General features: G+C 43.8%; 1 long non-coding RNA gene across 1 annotated transcript; it reads right to left on the minus strand.

The window, feature by feature from the left end:
• Positions 1 to 912: 912 nt before the first annotated feature.
• LOC148136023 (uncharacterized) lies at positions 913 to 14,851 on the minus strand. The gene is made up of 3 exons (XR_015754764.1): positions 14,471 to 14,851; positions 2,350 to 2,388; positions 913 to 1,117 (listed from the first exon to the last, which is right to left on the minus strand). It is a non-coding gene; the product is annotated as an uncharacterized LOC148136023 (long non-coding RNA).
• Between the last annotated feature and the right edge of the window lie 258 nt (positions 14,852 to 15,109).

Raw genomic sequence — 15,109 nt, forward strand, 5'->3', positions numbered from 1 at the left:
CCTGAAATGATGCTGGTCTTCTGGATGAACTGAGAGAGAGGGCCTCTTTATGAGCTGCTACATTAATACATTTATATTTTGCATAAATATGGAACAAGGCAATGACAACAAGTCTAAAAGATGATGTCTGGTGTGAATAAATCTTATTATCTCAGAGATTATCTGGCGAAGTTGGACTGGATGCAGATATTTGACAAATCAGTGGGAGGATTTCAAAAGTGAGATTCTAGACACACAGTGTAAACATGATCCAACAACAGAAATAATTATCCTTCCAGACCTAGGGTCCCATTGGTGTCCCCAAGCAGACAGGGTGACAGGAAACAGTAAAAGAAAGATACTGATCCTGACAAAAGAATTCAAAAACTGTGGGAAGCTTAGCTTAGAATCTAAATGGGTGAACTGTAAACTAAAACAAACTTGGAAAGGGCAAGGAAGCACAGGGCAATGTTAGTGGGTAAGATCAACAAGAAAAACATGTTTATCAGGAGATTAAGAGCAAAAAGATAACTATGAAAATTATAGGGCTGTCAAGTGCAAGATGATTAATGTTGCCACTGCACATTCACACACTAATGCACACATACAAATGATAATCCAATGCATCGCTTAGTATTTTATTACTTTAATCACAATGAATCATGTTACTATGTTTGTGATTTATTCCATGTTAATGAACATAAACCTGATGTGGCGAAGATCTGTGGGAAAGATTTGTCTGAGGCATCATCTCATGAATTGGTTTTGAAGTAGAAATGTTTCCCTGACCAAGGAACTGCATCAAAGATAGTCAAGCCATAAACACTGTATTGGAGAACGGTGTCCCATTGTTACAATGACTATGAAGATACGGCATTTGGAAATAAAACCCCAGATAGCTGCACATATTTCTTCAACCGTAATCTTGATGAGAGGAGCAGAGAGATGACATCTGGGACGGGCTTGAAACAGGACAGAGATGTCATTGAAACCAATTAAATGAGCCAATACCAGGACATCCCGAGCATGACAGTCACAGCAGGAGAAAGGGGAATGAAGAAATAACTTGGAATTTGACTTGCTGCCTGAAGCTGGGTAAACCACAACTGCTGGAGAAATTCAGCAAGTCTGGCAACACCTATGGAGAGAAAATAGTTAACATTTCAAGTCAGTGACCCTTCATCAGAAGTAGTAAGATCGGGTGCTCCAAAATTGAGCTCAAATGATCTGTTCATAGGAAGGATTAAAGGGGAGGCAACAAGGGAGGGGGGGGGGGGGGGGGGGGGGGCAGGGGGTGGCTATTTTGATTAGGGAAAAATCACGGCAGGACGTAGATTAGATTACATTACAGTGTGGAAACAGGCCCTTCAGCCCAACAAGTCCACAGTGACCTGCCGAAGCGCAACCCACCCATACCCCTACATTTACCCCTTACCTAACACTATGGGCAATTTAGCATGGCCAATTCACCTGACCTGCACATCTTTGGACTGTGGGAGGAAACCGGAGTACCCGGAGGAAACCCACGCAGACAGAGGGAGAATGTGCAAACCCACACGGTCAGTCGCCTGAGGCGGGAATTGAACCCAGGTCTCTGGCGCTGTGAGGCAGCAGTGCTAACCACTGTGCCACCGTGCCGCCCACTAGAGAAGGTATCCCTGATGGATTGTCTAGTGAAGCTATACGAATTGTGAAAAAAGGGTGTTATTACTTTGATGGGATTCTACTTTAGATTTCCCAGTCGTCAGCAGGATATTGAGGACCAAATATGTAGGGAGGTCACTGATAGCTGTAAGAATAATAAGGGGATCTTAACTTTCCAAACACAGATTGGTAATGGCTGGGAGAAATTTGTTAAGTGTTTTCAATAAATCTTTCTCAATCAATATGTAGATGGCCCTCTGAAAGAAGGGTCAAAACCCAACCTTCTCTTGGGAAATAAGGCAGGGCAAGTTACTGAGGTATTAGTGGGGAAACACTTACCACAATTCTATCAGTTTTAAAATAGCTATGGAAAAGGATTGGCCTGATCCAAAGGTTAAAAACTTTGGAACTGACAGTGGGATTAATTCAGTTTCTGGATATTACAGCCTGTAAGGGTGATTTGTAGAGTTTGTTTCCCAACCTTTGATATTGTACATAGGAGTGAGGTCACTCAGCACTCAGATCTGTTATTCTTTATATGTCTGATAGATTATGATCACATATTTAATGCTTATCTCCATATTTTTGTTTGTAATTATATCTTTAATATTGTAATGTACAAATAGTTTTCTATGTGGTATATCAATTATAAATAACCTGAACTCTATGGGAATATCTGTTTTAATTAAATAACTTGTGTGCCTTCTGAACATAGAGTAAACTTACATGTTGTAAACAGCAAATACTCAGCAGATCAGACAGCATCTGTGGAGAGAGAAACACAATGAATGTTTCTGGTCAATGATCTTTCATCAGAGAAAGTGACTGAGTATTTCCAATAGTCTCTGTTTTTATTTAATGTTCACAGCATCTGGAGTATATAGTTTTTCAAATTATAAATCTGCTTAAACATACTATTCAATTGGTTGTTGTAGGTCACTATTGAGAGATTTACACAGTTCTTATTGATCTTATAGTCGCTGTGATTTGGAGGCTGGGATTTGTTTCCAGACCAATTTGGAGAGAAATATAAATCATTTCTTTCTCTCTCACTTTGTTTGAGTGTTAGAATAAAAATATATCACCAGAACATGGGATCGGCTTGAGACTGAACACTGTCTCTGTCTGAGCCTGTGGGAGTGATGACCCTTCTGTGTCTCTGTATCTCTGTCAGTGATAATGTGAGTGTGTGTGAGAGGGAACTACCTGCATTGTTACTTGTGTCTCAGCTGGAAGGTGGGAAGAAGAGCAGAAAGGAAAGGCTGTGATGGGCTGGAGGGCAGGAGAGGCTGAAATGACAGAGTAACAATATTGACCAAAATGGTGCAAGGAACAGGGTGGAGGGTGCAGTGGGAAAAGAGAAAAAGCAGAAGATGGGGATGTAAATTACAGGATCCTTACCAACTGTCATCTGAAAGGAATCAAAACAAAAGAAAACTGTGACAGCGATAACAAAGGGAGGTACTCTGTCATGTCCCCTTCACTGTTTACAGGATGCATGATTACTGTCAGATTCTGAATCAATTCTGTCTGTTTCTCATTGTTAACTCAAATATGGCCATTTACTCTCAGTTTTCAGAAACGGACCTGGAGTCAAATGACCAATTCATTGGTTTTACAGAAAGTCTGTTCCAACCCAGTTTCAGTGGGAGGACACAGGGAAATGCCCTCTGGCTGTTGGTGCAATGGGCCCGTCTTCTCAGGGCACTGTTACATCCCGAGAATTCTGTATTAACCAAAAACCCACTCTGTCTGTCACTGATGAGCAATCTTTGTTGACATGACAAATCTCCGACATATGCACTGGACAATACAGATATAGCTGGTTGTGAATAAAGAACAAAGAAAATTTACAGCCCAGGAACAGGCCCTTCAGCCCTCCAAGCCTGATCCGATCCAAATCAACTGTCTAAACCTGTCGCCCAATTCCTAAGTATCCTTCTGCTTCCCATCTACTCATGCATCTGTCAGGACGCATCTTAAACTGATCTCCTTGATCTGCCTCCACTACCTCTGCTGGCAATGTGTTCCAGGCACCTACCACCCTCTGTGTAAAGTACTTGCTGTGTGCACCCCCCTGAAACTTTTCACCTCTCATCTTGAAAGCATGACCTCTCGTTAATGAATCCTTCACCCTGGGAAAAAGCTTATCTCTATCCACCCTGTCTATACTCTTCATGATTTTGTAAACCTCAATCAGGTCCCCCCTCAATCTCCTTTTTTCAAATGAAAACAAACCCAACCTATTAAACCTCTCTTCATAGCTAGCACCTTCCATACTAGACAATATCCTCATAAACCTTCTCTGCACCCTCTCCAAAGTGTCCACATCCTTTTGGTCATGTGGTGACCAGAACTATATGCAATATTCCAAATATGGCCAAACGGAAGTCCTGTACAACTGTAACATGATCTGCCAGCTCTTATAGTCAATACCCCGTCCGATGAAGGCCTTCTTGACCACTCTATCTACCTGTGCAGCAACCTTCAGGGTACAATGGACCTGCACTCCCAGATCTCTCTGCTCATCAACTTTCCCCGAGGCTCTTCAATTCATTGTATAATTCGCTCTCGAATCAGACTTCCCAAAATGCATCACCTCACATTTACCTGGATTGAACTCTATTTGCCACTTCTCCATCCAACTCTCCAGTCTATCTATATTCTCATGTATTCTTTGACAATCCCCTATGCTTTCTGCTACTCCACCAATTTTCGTGTCATCTGCAAACTTGCTGATCATACCAACAGTTCCCTCTTCCAGATCATTTATGTATATCACAAACAACACTGATCCCTGTGGAACACCACTGGTCACCTTTCTCCATTTCAAGAAACTCCCTTCAACTACTACCCTCTGTCTCCTGTTGCTCAACCAGTTCTTTATCCATCTAGCTAGGACATCCCACACATCATATGATTTCATTTTCTCTATTGATTTGCCATGGGGAACCTTATCAAATGCCTTACTAAAGTTCATGTGTATGACATCTATAGCCCTTCCTTCATCTATCAACTTAGTCACTTCCTCAAAGAATCTACTAAGTTGGTAAGGCACGATCTCCTCCACACAAAACCATGATGCTTATCACTGATAAGCGCATTCTTTTCTAAATATAAATAGATTCTATCCCTCAGTACCTTCTCTTACAAATTTCCCAACACTGACCTCAGACTCACTGGTCTGTAGTTACCCAGAATATCCCTAATAACCCTCTTGCACAGGGGGACAACATGAGCAACCCTCCAGTCCTCCGGCACCTCACCTGTGCTTAAGGATGCTACAACGATATCTGCCAGGATGCCAGCTATTTCCTCTCTCGCCTCCCTCAGCAACCTGGGATAGATCCCGTCTGGTTCTGGGGATTTGTCCACTTTAATAACCTCTAGCCTACCTAACACAACTTCCCAACTGATGTTAACGTGATCCAGACTAATCAAACATATATCTCTAATCTCAACATACATCATGTCCCTCTCCTCAGTGAACACTGATGTAAAGGACTCATTCAGAATCTCACCCATTCTCTCAGGTTTGACACTCAGCCTTCCTTCATTATCCTTTAGTGGACCAATCCTTTCTCTAGTTATCCTCTTGCTTCTTATATAAGAATAAAATGCTTTGGGATTCTCCTTAATTCTGCTCATTAAAGCTATTTCATGACTCCTTTTAGCCTGCTTGATTCCTTGTTTAAGACTGGTCCTACTGTCCCAATATTCCTCCAGGGCCTGTTCTGTTCTTAGCTGCCTGGACCTTATGTACGCTTCCCTTTTCCTCTTGGCTAGTCGTACAATTTCTCCTGTCATCCATGGTTCACCAATCTTGCCATTCCTATCCTTTGCCTTCAACGTGACATGCCTATTCTGCACTATCTTTAACCTATCTTTGAAAGCCTCCCACATATCAAATGTGGACTTCCTTTCAAATAGCTGTGTCCAATCCACATTCTCAGCTCCTGCCTAATTTTGATATAATTGGCCTTGGCCTAGTTTAGTACTCTTCCCTTCGGACCACTCTCACCTTTGTCTATAAGTATTCTAAAGCTTACAGAATTGTGGTCACTGTTCCCAAAGAAATCCCCCACTACAACTTCCACCACCTAGCCTGGCTCATTCTCTAACACCAGGTGCAATACGGCCCCATCCCTCATCGGACTATTGAGATACTGCTCTAGAAAACTCTCCTGGATGCTTTTTACAAGTTATGCCCCATCCAGACCTCTGACCATACATGTATCCCAGTCAGTGTTGGGAAAATTAATATCTCCCATCATCTCTACCCTTTGACAAAGGGTCCATTAGACTGGAAACGTCAGCTCTTTTCTCTCCTTACAGATGCTGCCAGACCTGCTGAGATTTTCCAGCATTTTCTCTTTTGGTTTCAGATTCCAGCATCCGCAGTAATTTGCTTTTATCATCTCTACCCTGTTGCTTCTATATCATTCCATAATCTGTTTATCTATTCATTCTTCTACCCCACGCTCACTGTTGGGAGGCCTGTAATACAGCCCCAACAACATAACTGCGCCCTTCTTTTTTCTCAGCTCCACCCATAATGCCTCACTATTCAAGCCCTCCATAGTGCCCTCCTTCAGCACAGCCGTGCTATCATCCCTGACCAGCAATGCAACTCCTCTCCCCCTTTTACTTCCCTCCCTGTCCTGTCTGAAGCGTCTATGTCCTGTAGGGATAGTGAAGGGGCTGGAGGGGTATAAGGAGATAAGGAGGGTTTAGGTGCTGGAGGAGATTACAGACATAACGAGGGGTGTTGGAGCTGGAGGGGTTTACAGAGGTAGGGAGTGGTATAGGGGTTGGAGGCTGTTGGAGAGATATGGAATAATGTCAATAGTCAAGATGGCTTCTCATACAGGGAGGGATGTAACTGCTGGATGGTGACACAGAGAGAGAAAGGGATGTTGGGGCTGGAACAGATAGGGATAGGTACAGATACAGTGTCTGGAAGATGTTACAAAGATAGGGATGAGTTTTGATGGATGGTGGAATTGACAGAGATAGGGAGGTTTGCAGTTTCTCAAGGACATTAGAGAGATGAGGGGTGTACAGATAGAGCAGGTTTACAGATATAGGGAGGCTTGTTGTGGCTAAAGGAGGTAACAGAGATGGGAGGGTTGTAGGTGCTCTGGGAGGTGACTGACCTAGGGAGGTGTGCAGGAGCTGGAGCATGTTATAAAGGTAGGGAAGAGTTTAGGCGCTGGCAGAATTTACAGAGATAGGGAGGTTTATAGAGATTAATGGAAGTGACAGAGATGGAAGGATTCTAGGTGCTATAGGAGGTTACAGAGACAGGGAGGGGTGCTGGGGCTGAGGGACGTTATAGTGAGGGTTTCAGTAACTCCCTGTTTGATCACAGTGAGGCCTCTTGAACTGGACAGGTCAAAGTGTGACCTCACCGTGTACATCACAGAGAGAGCTCAGACATCACAATTGGTTTATAAACTGGCTTCATCGGAGACACGAGGCTGCTCCAGTAAACACAGGGAAGGCTAGATCACTGCACTGACCGTGTATCTGGCTGATCTGTCTGAGAGTGAATGTGATCAGCAAGAAGATCAAAACAGCTTCACAGAGACCACATTGTGTTGTGTAAATCCCATTAGCGAGGTGATCAGACAGAAGGTAGTGAGATTTGAAAGGTCCCTCAAAAAAATCTTTCTCATGCACTGACTGAGGTTTTGGTGGGAATGGGGAATAAATGCTCAGAGATTTATTCTGAGGAATTTTAGAACTTAGTTAAACTAGTTAAAATATCCAGAATTGATTCTTAACATGGGTCAGAAACTTAAATTCCAAATATTATTCCTCTCTTCTGACCGAACCAATCCTAACATCACTGGTGGAAATCACGGTGACAGGGAGGGATGCAGTTGCTGTGAGAGGTTACAGCGACAGGGAGCAGTGCATGGACTGGAGGATGACACAGCATTAGGAAGAGTTGGAGGGACTGGAGGAAATAACAATGATAGGAAAGAGTATAGGGGCTGGAGCAAGTTCCAGAGATATCGAGAAGTGCAGAGTTGAGTGGAGGTTACAGAGATAGAGAGAGCTGTATGGTCTGGAGGAGATAACAGAGATAGGGAGATGTGTAGCAGCTGCAGGAGTTTTCAGAGATAGGGAGGTTTGTAAGTGTTGGAGGAGGTAACAGAAACAGGAAGTTGTGTAGGGGCTGGAGGAGGCAACAGTGATAGGGAGGGCTGTAGAGGCTGGAGGGGCTGACGGAGATAGAGCACAGTGTAGGGGATGGAGGATGTTACAGTGATAGGGAGGGATGTCAGGGCTGGAGCAGATTACAGAGATAGGGAGGGTGTAGATCTGAAGGAGCTTAGAGTACTCGGGAACGGTGTCGATTCTTGAGGAAGTTACAGAGATATGCCGAGTGTATGTGCTTGAAGGGGCTCTGAGACAGGATGGTGAGTTGGGGCTGGATGAAGTTATACACAAATGGAAACATACTGGTTTTACAGAGATATGGAAGTCTGTAGGGGTTGGAGAAGGCTACTGAGATTGGGACGAGTGGAGGGGCTGGAGGAGTTTAGAGAGTGGGGACATTACAGAGAATATTACAGACAAGGAGGAGAGTCGGGGCTGACAGAGATAGGGATATGTGTTGGGCTGGAGCTCATTACAGATCTGGGGAGGCAAGTAGATGCTGGAGGATATTATAGAGATAGTTGGAGGGATTGGAGGAGATTACAGAGATAGTAGTGTAGGGGCTGGAGGAAGTTACAGAGATATTGAGGGGTGTAAAGCCTGGAGTCGTGAGTTCATGGAATGCCCTGCCAGTAGCGGTGGTGGACTCTCCCTCTTTATGGGCATTTAAACGGGCATTGGATAGGCATATGGAGGATAGTGGGCTGGTGTAGGTTAGGTGGGCTTGGATCGGCGCAACATCGAGGGCCATAGGGCCTGTACTGCGCTGTATTTTTCTTTGTCCTATGTTCTATGAGTCATTTAGAGGCAAGGAGGGGTGTAGGGGCTGGAGGAGTTTACATGCTGTTGGAGTTTATCAAATTGGGGGAGGGGTGGGGGGGGCGTGTCATGGGGGCTCAGGGGGCTGGATTGCAGATTAATCCAGAACCTCAGCAAATGCTCTGGGACTCAGGTACAAATCCCATCACAGCAGCTGGTGAAATCTGAATTCATTAATAAAGATTTGGAATTAAGAATGTACTAATGGCCATTAAACCATTGTTAATTGTCAGAAAAATCCATCTGGCTCACTGATCTCCTTTAAGAAAGGAAATCTACCATTCTCACCTAGTCTGGCCTACATGTGGCTCCACACTCACAGCAACACAATTGACTCTTAGCTACTCTCTGAAATAGCAAGTTGTATCAATGGCTAACAAGGTCTCAATGAAGAAATGAAACCACATGGATAACCTGGCATGGTCTCGGCACCAGAAAAGACAATGCCAGAATCAGCCTTGTGGACCCTGCAAATCTCCTGGGGCTTGTGCCAAAATTAGGAGTGTGGTCTCACAGACTTATCAAGTAAGTCTCTATCTCTCTCTCTCTGTGCCCGCCCTCCTCTCACTGTGTTTCTGTCTGTCCTTATCTTTGTTTCCTCTCTCTTGACCTCGATGTAAGAACGTTTGACTTCATTTGTCTCTTCGTCCTTGTGCCTGACTTTACCCTTTATCTCTTTCTCCCTCTTTCTCTAGCTGTCTCTCTCTCTCTCTCTCTCTCTAGCTGTCTCTATTTCTCTGCTTGTGTCTGTCTATTATACACAGTGTCTGCCCAAATATCATCTTGCACTGCCCCACAATGTTGTGCTTTGCTGTTCTTGCACAGGCTCAACATTCCCTTCCCAAACAAATGACTTCACCCTTCTCCAGTTTGAGTTTGATTTGTCACTTTTCTGCCCAACTGAGCACTTTGTAGAACCATAGCCTCCCGAAAGTGTGGAAGCAGGCCATTTGGCCCATCGGGTCCTTGCCAAACCTTCTGAAAAGTATCAAGCCAGACCCACCTTCCTGCAATATCCCTGTAACCCGGCATTTCCCATGTCTAATCCACCGAGCCTGCACATTCCTGGGTACTCTGCTATAATCAGAGAGCTCTGTCACTATTGATCCTCTGATTGTATCCCACACCCTCAGTGCCACTCCCTGAATTGCAAGTTTGCATAAATTGTGCAATGTTGCTGAGTTACAAAGGTGGAGATCCTGCACAAATTCACAAAGATCATACCCAGTTATATATCACGTTGACCATCAGATCATGTTGTATTAAAATGTCTCAAGTTTTGTCAAGAATTGAGAATCAAGAAGTTATTAATTAGATTTGTAGGTGCCGGTGTTGGACTGGGGTGTACAAAGGTAAAAATCACACAATACCAGGTTATAGTCCAACAGGTTTATTTGGAAGCACTAGCTTTTGGAGTGACACTCCGTCAACCACCTGATGAAGGAGCAGCGCTCTGAAAGCTAGTGTTTCCAAATAAACCTGTTGGACCAAAAACTGGTATTGTGTGATTTTTACCTTATTGAGGTATCAAGATCATCCAAGTGATCTGGAAGTGCAGGTAGTGAACAATCAATCTGCAGTGAGTGTTCAGAAACAAGTTGGGGTGGTGGTGGCAATGAAATTGGAGAGGTTTTTAAGTGTTCTTTGTTACAGGTTTGAGCAGGGACACATATTGTATACAACACTTCCCAATAAAGCAATCCTACATCAGGTAGAGTATAGTCTGGTTCCAGAATAAAAACCCCTGCACTATCACGATCAGACATTCCCAGGACAGGTACAGCACAGGGTTGCATAAAGTGTCAGACTCTTCTGGTTTGAAATCTCCAACCTTCCCAAGGCAGGCACCTGCATTCAACTTTCCACATTTCAAGCAGTGTATGTTTCTGAAGCAAAATGAAGCCTGTACACTGTGTCATTGAAGCAGTTACAATGTAGGGACAGGAAGGGATTGACAGAGCTCAAAGCTGTGATCTCACAGAGAGTGAATTTGGTGAATGATGGATTGGGTGAAAGGGGGAACAGAATACTCTTCTCCACTTTTCATTTGCTTTCATTGAGTAGCAATGCCAAGTGCTTGGTTCCTCATACAGTGCAGAGGAAGGAGATTTTTGGGACTAACTGGTAAGCCATTCAACATGTTATAACTGGTCAGTAACTACAAAATAAGATTAGACAGCTCTGCTGCAAGGAAATGGTAGACAAGCAGGAGGCTAGAAGAACACAACAAGCCAGGCAGCATCAGGAGGTGGAGAAGGCAATGTTTCGGTTGTAACCCTCCTTCAGAATTGGGGGTGGGTGTAAGGGGAGCTGCAGATAAAGGGGGTGGGGGGCAGCAGAGTGGTGAGGTGAAGACAGGTCAAGCTGTTTGGTCGAAGGGAGGAATGAATCCAGTTTGTGGCTAGAAGGGAGAGGGGAGAGGGGAAAGGCTGGGAATGGAGTCAGGGGAAGGGAAGGGAGGTTGTTTGAAATTGGAGAACTCAATGTTGAGTACTCCAGACTGCAGGCTGCCCAGGCGGAAGATGAAGTGTTGTTCCTCCAATTTGTAGTGGCAATGGAGGAGGCCGAGGATGGTCATGTCAGAAAGGGAGTGGGAAGGGGAATTAAAATGGGCTGTGACTGGGAGGTCCGCTCGGCCTCTGTGGGCCTGGCCGAGATGCTCGGCAAACTGTTCACTAAGTTTATGTTTGGTCTCCCTTTTGTAGAAAAGACCACACCGGGAGCACTGGATACAGTAAACTAGGTTGGAGGAGAGGCATGTGAACCTCTGTCTCACCAATGATGCAAAATCTACCAGCACACCATCCCCTTCACCTCCATCCAGTGCCCCAAACAGTCCTGACAGGTGAGACAATTTCAAATAACCCCCTTTCCCATCCCCTGATTCCCTTCCTAGACCCTCCCCCTCTCTTCCATTCTTCTCATTGACCCTTCCTCCCAGCCACCAACCGGATTCACTCCTCCCATTGACCAACCAGGTCATACCCTCTACCTGTCTTCACCTATCCCGACCAACACCCTGCCCCTGCCACCCCCTTTATCTGCAGCTCCCCACAAACCCACCCCCAGTCCTGAAGAAGAGTTACCCTCAAAATATTGCCTTCTCCACCTCCTGATGCTGCCTGGCTTGCTGTGTTCTTCCAGCCCCGTGCTTGTCTCCCTTGGAATTCAACATCTGCAGTTTTTTTTGTCTCTGAGCAAAGAAATGGTCAGCCTGTGGAATGTGGGATTCTGGGAAGTTCGATATGTCAGAGATAAACATATCTCCTGGAAATGTCACAATGTGCATAAACTGGAGCTCTGTTTTCCAGAATGAGAGTAACTGTGGGCCATCCACGGGGCTGAGGATTAGGGGAATAACACATTTATGGAGGTGGCTCCACCACAGTTTAGTGTGTATGGGTAAATAAGGAATAAGTGACAGCCAGGTATCTCAGGGGTCCCATGAGATGATCGAGTTCACACACCAGTTTCCTGCTTTGGAAGCTTGTGATGGAAAGGATTCATTAGAGGAATGCAGACAGAGTCACGTCAGGAAGGTAGGAACAATGGGTACATAGTACTGATAATGGGCTCTTTGGTTAGGGGAACAGAGTGGAGTTTCTACAGCTATAAACATACCTTCAGCATGCGATGATAACCTCCCTGCTACCAGGGTCAAGGATATCACAGAACAACTGCAGGAAATTCTGCTGCTGCAGGAGGATCAAACGACAGAGGTAGTGCTCCATGTGGTGACAAAGACCTCGGTGGGAATGCAGGGATGTAGCCCATATAACAGATTTGAAGCAGCAAGGAATGAGATTGAAAAGCAGGATGTGGAACACAGTATTCTCAGAATCACTGCCAGTCCCATGTGTTGATCAGAATCCGAGCAGAATAATTGGATGGTTGAACATGTGTCTGGAAAACGGGTTCAGAAGGTCAGGCAGCATGTTTCAAGGCATTAGGACCAGCTCTGGAGCAGGCTAGAACTCAATAAGATGGACAGTTTACATCTTGGTAGGACTGGAATGAACATCCATACAATTCCTCCAAATAGGTTTGTGAGTGCTGTTGTGGAGGTGATAATCGAGATTAGAAATGGCTTGGGAATGTAAGTGGTATCTTGGCTTCAAGGGAAGGCTGCATTCATATTCTGTCCCTCCCCGACCAGTTTCTTGGTCATGTGCTGCTGGATCCTAAATTGCTCCCAATCATCAGACTTACTATTGTTTCTGGGATTGTTATACACCATTTCATTTCACTTTCTGCAACAAAACCTGTAATTATTTTTAAGCCATCACACCAGCTGGTAACATTTACAGCATAGCAGAACATCGAACACTTTCATATTGAGTTTATGCAACAAGACTCACACAATCCGAAATAAAAATGAAATCAGTGGAAGAACATGGAACACTTTGAATACGAGTGAGAATATAAAATCGAGAATTTGGAGGACAACATGCCTGTGCTGGTTTTTGCAGTCACTGGATGATCAGGGAATATTGGGAGTTGCTGGAATTTGCAAGGATGGCGGAAGACACTTGGACAAAGTAAAGGTATGGAGTTTCTAATCTGGTCTCCAGCCAATATGGTGCGTGTTACATAGGTCCAGATATAACAACGGAATACATTACGGGTTTCACCAAATATGAACTGAGGCAGGGATATAGGAGCTGTTCTGCAGATGGAAACAATTCTTCATGATGATGTAAATATCATTTTGAATTTATCACACCCTTCAATATGAAGCCACAAGCAAACAGGGTTCATCCAGAGTCAGTTCACAGTGAGCTCCATGGAGACAGTGAGAGCCACAAAATGTTTTCATGATGAGATGTTGCCTCATTTGCCATATCCGACCCCATTCCCAAGTTTCGGATCACATCTGCCACCAAGCCCTCTAATTGGGCCTTGGAGTTTCCCAACGACTTTCCCAAAGACTGTGTAAAGAAATGCATAATGAAATGGAGTGATAACAGTCTCAGAGCAGGGCAGACAGTGTGGAAATGGGCAAAGTAAATTATCGCTAAAAATATATTTGCAATAAAAAGACAGACTTTTTTTCTGTTTACACATCTCATTGTTTAGTCTTTATAACAGGAACTTTTCTTTCACTTTTTCCAGATGTATATATCAGAGACTTCAGTGCGGAAGAATATTTAATTCCTTTTTAGGTTTGGCTTTTGTTGCCCCACTTCCTACTAACTGTTGCTCATTGCTAACAGCACTTTACACTGGCTTTACTCCTCCAGTATCTTTCATTTTGCTCCTCAGATGGAGTCATTCCTTGCCCATGAGGAAAGGAGTGTTATCATGTTGCTGCTCCTCCTTCTCCTTTCGGTCCATTCCTAACTAGGACTCCTCGTTCCATTATCTGCCGCATCCAATGTTGACTCTCAGCTACGTGGATTTATTCATCAATCGAATTATTTTTATAAGGGGATATTTCAATGCATACTTTAACTGGTCTCTGAAACTATTCTGCATCACCACATAAATAAATGCATTTGTGCAGCAACTTAAGTCCCGCAGCATAAATGTGATTAGTTCGAAGAGATAAAAATCATCCAAATAATAACCAACATTGAAGAAATATAAAATATACCCCAACCAGAGAAGTATGAAGCTGGCAGATACAGCAAAGAGTAAAGTCACAGATTTCTTTCTGCTCTCTATCTCGGGGTCATTCTCTGTTTTCCTTTGACCCCTCAGTCCCTTACGTGTCTTAACTGCTTCGAAAATGTGTCTGACAGTCAGGATGTTCAGAAAAAGAATAAAAGTGAATGGGAGAAGTGGTGTTAAAAATGTTTCAATATATCTATAACTCAGCCAATGAGCATCATTATAATATCTGTAGGTGGTGTAACAGTACCATGGAACATTGTTAATGATCCTTCCGGCTTCAAATCGAAAATAGTTGGGAATATTCTTTAAAGAAAGGAAAATGCAGATTGTTGCTAGAACCCTCATTGCAGTTTTCTCTGTGCAATACTGAGATTTCATCTGATGAATACAAATGGCAACAAATCGATCAAAAGAAAAAGCGACAGTGAACCAGACAGAACAATCAACGGTCAAGCGGCTCAGGGCATAGATGGCTCTACAAACAGGAGTGATGTCCAGGAAACACCATGGATAATAATAGTAAGTAAACTTATGAAGCATGATATCAAAAGTAACGTACAGTAGATCAGACACTGCCATGGTTACCAGATAACGAGTGGTGCATGTCGAAAGACCACACTTGCCTCCAGACAAGAATAGAATTGCTGTTAGACTAACTGTAAGAGAGAGAGAGAGAGAAAAAGACAAAGTTACTGATCAAATATTCTCTATGCATGATGGATTTTAGCACAAACGTATTTGTTGTTCTGTGTCTTATCATCAGAACCACTATAGTAACACCTCTCAAATGAATCAATTGCACTTTTAGAGACACAAAGAGACACATGATTAGCAAATTACTCCCAGAAAGACATTAATGTACTCAATATTTTTTGGGGAAGGCAGA

Source organism: Chiloscyllium plagiosum, unplaced genomic scaffold (genome assembly GCF_037043375.1).
Source record: "Chiloscyllium plagiosum isolate Xiang-an unplaced genomic scaffold, Cpla_swu_hap1 HiC_scaffold_47, whole genome shotgun sequence".
Classification (NCBI taxonomy): Eukaryota; Metazoa; Chordata; class Chondrichthyes; order Orectolobiformes; family Hemiscylliidae; genus Chiloscyllium; species Chiloscyllium plagiosum.